The sequence below is a fragment of the Acyrthosiphon pisum genome, chromosome A1 (genome assembly GCF_005508785.2).
Source record: "Acyrthosiphon pisum isolate AL4f chromosome A1, pea_aphid_22Mar2018_4r6ur, whole genome shotgun sequence".
Lineage (NCBI taxonomy): Eukaryota > Metazoa > Arthropoda > Insecta > Hemiptera > Aphididae > Acyrthosiphon > Acyrthosiphon pisum.
In genome coordinates this window covers 92202634-92208411 of record NC_042494.1, presented here as the reverse complement: position 1 = coordinate 92208411, position 5778 = coordinate 92202634, and the positions used below count along the sequence as shown (strand labels likewise).

The 5778-nt window shown below is 30.5% G+C and overlaps 1 protein-coding gene across 2 annotated transcripts in view; it reads right to left on the bottom strand.

Annotated features, from left to right (window-relative positions):
* LOC100166644 (SKI family transcriptional corepressor 2) overlaps nucleotides 1-1011 on the bottom strand; it is an 18297-nt gene extending 17286 nt beyond the window's left edge. The window contains exon 1 of one of the 2 annotated variants that reach the window (XM_003242328.4): nucleotides 687-1011. The gene's annotated coding sequence lies outside the window, so the exon portion shown is untranslated. The remainder of the gene's footprint in view (nucleotides 1-686) is intronic. The other variant, XM_016801892.2, reaches the window with a different exon arrangement.
* Nucleotides 1012-5778: the final 4767 nt, after the last annotated feature.

Here is a 5778-nt window from a genome sequence, read left to right as displayed (position 1 = left end):
CTTGTAAGACGGAGACATCAAATAAGTTCGTGTGGCGTCCTCTTAACGGTATTTGAAGCCAGTCTTAGTCTTCGTATCCAATCTTATTAAATTCGCAATCCATTTTAGTTAACTTTTAGGACATATATGTTTCTAATTAAAAAGTCTGATTAATAAAAAATAATGTTTTTAAAAATGGACCAATTTTTTTATTAATTTATTATTATTTCTATTATGATTGTATTTTAATTTACAATTTAATGAAATGCTTGTTTATAGATTTATTAAACGTATACGATCCAATTGTAAATCTCACGTGACCTGAAATTTGGGTCATGGCCTACCTGTCGAAAACTCCCATTCAAAACGATATATATATATATATATATATATATATAATTATATATATATATATAAATATATATATAATTATATACCGAACTGAAAAGGATTCAAGATCTTATGTCGACAGTACTGTACTCAGCGGGTGTTTTAGGAATCAATGTGAAATGTACCGGATGTATGTGGATTGTATGATATTGGGCTTAAAAAAAAAGTAGGTACTATAATCATCAATTTACAACCATTTTTTAACACCTCGAATTTTTTTTCTACACACCGTTAAAATGAAAAAAATTAATTGACTCTGCCAGCGAGTATTTAGGTGCAGACATAGCCTGTACATAGGTACTGTTATAGGTACTTACCTATAAATATTCAGCGTCGTGCGCGTACTATAGTCGGCGACTTTTGTTTTAAGACTTCCGTCGGTCGTCTGCGGCCGTCGTCTTCGTCGCGCGCGCGTAACATACTCCGGTGCAGTGCAAGTGCAGCGCGGTGGCGGGCCGAGGGTTGATTACACACCGTCGACGCGTTCGGCGAAAAGCTTCGGTGGCGGCAGCGTCTCCGGGGCGGGTCCTTTCCCCGAACCCAGACTCGGGCCAATGGCTGAGGCCGGAGCGAATTGCCACGCGCGGTCCTGCCCGGCCGACCCTTTGGCGGGTGGTCCTTAAATACCGCGTCGACACCGCCACCCCGACACGCTGTATCTGTGTATAGTGCGCGCGTACTTACTCCTCTGCAGGCCACGGGGCCGAGTGAATCGCACCAACCCCTCCCACCCTATCGCCGCCACCCCTCACGCTATAAGCGGTGATTTCGGAATACATTTCATAAAACCACACCGCGCATCTATGTATATATTATTATACATTTACATACGTTATACAGGGTGTATCTGGAGGATTTTCAACGATTTTCCGTCCTAACCAGATGAGGCGATCTATTCAAGCCACGGACAAATTTTGCAAACTTGGCAGTTGGCACGGGCCATTATTTAATTCCACTTCTGACATTTCACTTGCTATATTCATTTGGTTTTCTATTAGGTATTTAATTCTACAAATCACAGTTTTTTCGAATTAAAAATTCGATGAACATATATTATGAAATACAAATCTTTGGCACCGCATATCACCTGACATGAGTCAACGTATAGAACACTAGTTGAACACCACTGGTTTAAACTATCAAATTCCCAAGAAACGCCATGGTGTACCTGGTATAATATGTACTATATTTTATATTTTGTATTATAATATATAAAATAACGCACAAATATATTTTTATACCGTTTAACAGAAAATTAGAATTTAAATATCATACATCGTCAAACGAAAAAAATTTGGAATCTAATAACCTACCTACTCTATATTTCAATTATTCAAACCTACCTATCTACCGACAATCTATATCTTATCGAATAGCGTCTTATTATTTTAGTATTAACTATTAGGTTATATTTATTATAGACTGCATGTATAGTTTTGTTTATATCTACCTAATAATTTATCAAAATAATATTTGAGGTACATAAATATGGTACAAGAATACAAAATTATATATTTTTTTAAAGATCTAACAGTCTAATTAAATAAACCTAGATATTATACGTTTTATCTTCTTTATTCGTCATGTATAAAATAGGTGTATTTAATTAATATATCAATATAATCCTATATTGCTTGATAACAAAAGTAGTAATAATATTATAACACGCGTTGTATTAAAGGAGCACATATTATGCCCACAACACAAAAAAAATTGTCTTCAAATTATTATTAAATGTTAAATCGTTGTAGTTATAACTACTATAGAAAATTGAATTTGGTTTTTGGCGTAGGTAACTTTAAAACAAATGATCGTAAATACATGAAATTTATATTAGACATTTATATTAACATTTGCTATACACCATAACATTTTTAAAATATTTTGACTCTTTTTGAGCTGTTTACAGACATTGTCAGTTTTCAATTTTTTTGGTTTTTTTTCTATAAATATCAATAAAATGTTTATGTTTGGTAAAAAAGTGTAAAAATTTAATGAAAGACTCCTGATATATTGTTATAACAGCAGTTGAAAAATATCAAAAATACATAGGCACAATTTTTTTTTATAAGCATTTAAAGTTCGAATTTTTCAAAATTTATCAAATTTAAAATTTAATAATTATTTTGTACTTAAAAATTTATAAAATATTCAAATTTTATAGCTAAGGATTGAAAATTTAAAACAAGGTTTCACGTAAATGGTAAATAGATATATAAACTACTTTATTCACAATAATACCATAAAGTATACCTAGTAATACCATAGGCTGACTGACCGTTTTCGGTCGGAATCGTTTTTCTTATACAATGATATTATATCATTGTATTCAAATTTAACACTATCCATTACAGTGACCTTCTGTACAGCAGAACGATACCCACTTGCCCACCTTTTTTATTGGTTGACAATGTAAATTAATACGTTAATTAATTGTGTATGTTAAATGACAACAAATAAATATCACCACTGTTTATCTTTGATAATCAGATGTGCAATCTCTTTTGTATAGCCTCAATAATAGCTCTATTAAGTCTAGGGATGGGCCGATACTAAAACCGATACTCAATATCGGCCGATATTGGTGGTATCGGGTTTATCGGTATCGGTTTTTTTTTAAACCGATATTTGAACCGATACCAAAAACAAATCTATCAGCATAATAGCATTGATTATAAATTGTAATAGTTAAATGTAAAATTATAATAGTATTTCGGTTGATAGTATCGGTGATATTTTAATATCGGTTCATTGTTTATGCTGAAAATGTTGGTTTTCAAATATATCGGGTATCGGTTTTTTATCGGTTGCGGAATATCGGATATCGGTAAAAAGAGGTATCGGCCCATACCTACTATTAACATTAATTAATTAAAATAATAATTTTATAACTTATAAATTCCAACATTTCTCTGCGAGATTGTCTATCAGGAATACTAAGGCAGACCGAACCGGACAGCTCGTCTCAGTGCTAGATCTCAACAGTCAGAGCGATTTGTAGCACCAATCGCAATTATTACTTTGTCGTCATCTTTCAAATCTAAAATCAAATTCATAAACAATTATAAACCATTATAATTATAATTACATAATAAATTAGTAATCTCACTATTTAAAGATGATAGTAATTGAGCAACAATTCTGCGTCTCATATCACTGTGTGGAGAAATTGAGTCTACTTCATCAATGAACAGTACACATATGGTGCTGATTCAACAGCAGTTTCCAACAGTTTTCTGACTCTCCGCTTATACCAACAACTAGTTGTGGAGCAGCGATACTTAATAAAAGAATCTTTAGTTCCTAAAATGCAATAATTTTTAATACAACACAATATAGTGAAAAATAAAATATGAATTTACATACTCCTGCTACAGTCTGTGCTATTAGTGTCTTACCACACCCAGGTGGTCCGTGTAGTAAAAGACTTAGAGATAGTGATACCACCTAATAACTGATAGGCACCTAATAATTTCTCTCTGTTTAAAATGCATTAATATTTTATATTTCCTATACATAAGTAAAAATATAATTAAATTAATAAAACAATGCTTATTTGATGCTTTTATGATTGATTCGGTTTAATACCAGTAACACGGTATCCCTGCAGTCTACATAATCAAATGAAGTAATCAACATTTGTTGTTAATTCATAAAAGTTTGGCATTATATCAATCTATAATTACATATTACCATGTATTATAAATTATTTAAAATAAAGATGTATAATGTTAATTATGAATTGCATACATAATCATTTAACATATAATGAATCAATTACGAGGTTATGGTTTCTTTACATGATTTAGTGGCCCATGATAGATCTTTACATTTTAATGAATCATTTAATTAGTCAATTGTGTAGATATGCATCCGGCATAAGAAAAATTAATTAAACATAATACTTCCTCTGCAGAAGATGAGCTGTAAATTGATGATTCTGTAAAATTAATATTTTCGAAACATTCGTTTACACGTTCCTAAAAACAATTAAAATTATAATTAATTATTTCCGTTATTTAAATTTCAGGAAATCAACCACCTAATTGAAATAAAATTTTATTGATATTTATAGAAAAAAAAACTAAGAAATTGAAAACTGACAATGTCCGTAAACAGCTCAATAAGAGTTAAATTATTTTCAAAATTGTATGGTGTATACACATATATCTATTATATACATATAATATATACATATAGAATATATATACATATAGAAAATGAAAATATTAACATTCAGTGGAATTTTCAAGTATCTACAGTCATTTGTATTTTAATTACAACAAAATAAGGAAATCGTTACATAAGAAATCGAGTGATTATCAAATGTTGTAAAAATATGAATTTCAAACGCTCATAAAAATTTAATTTGACTTTCTTGTAGACATTTTTTTTTTTGATAAAGGTAGACAAATTTATGAGGAATCTTGCATTACATTTTCAAATCTTTGATTTAAAAAGAAAATTTTTTATGAATTTCTAACTCAAAATAATTTGGAAATTTTCGTAATTTTTACGTATTTTATCAATATTTGAACTTTAAATGCTTATAAACAGTAATATTGATTGTACTAACTGAATATCGTCGAACCACTGCTTTTGAAGAAGGATTTGAAGACGTTTGAGTGCTTGGCTCGTTATTAATTTTATATTATACAATTAAGATTATTCGAACAGAAAATTATCATAAATTGGTGTTATCTTAAATTTATAAATATATCTGAAATGTCCACAGTTCAAATTAATTAATGGTTATTTTAATATTTCTGGGTCGGTCTAATTTATATCTACAAAATATTTATTATTATTTTTTCTTTCTATAAAGTATTGTTTTGCGGGACTTTGTTCATATAATTATTATGCACTTTAGAAAAAGCGTTTGACCCCGACTCTTAGAGTGCAAAATTCAAAATATGTTAATCGGGGATAAACGCATGAAATATGTCGGGTGGTGAGGTTTGAAAATATTTCATAATCTTGGTATTGTTATTTGTTGTATCCACGATTAATCGTAGTCAGTGGCATGGCGAACGGTAATTTCAGAGGCAATTGCCTCTGAGATTTTTCTTAAATAGAGGGGTGGATGGTAGCCGGTGGGTCTCCTAGTAAATGTAATATGCTATTCTTAATAGGTAGTCAATAACGATCTGAAATATAATTAGTTATATTATATTAAAACCAGTGCTCGACTTGGGGGGGGACGCAGGGGGACGGAGTACCCCAACTAATTTTTCAGAAATTTTAGCGTACCCCTACTCTCATTTTGAAGAGGCACGCACGGGACGCTGCATCATTCTGCATTTTTATCAAAATGCACGTGATCAAATCATAATTTTTCTTACCATAGATTTAATAATTATTTATATATTTTGTATTATTATTTAATCAATTACCTTTAAAATATTATTA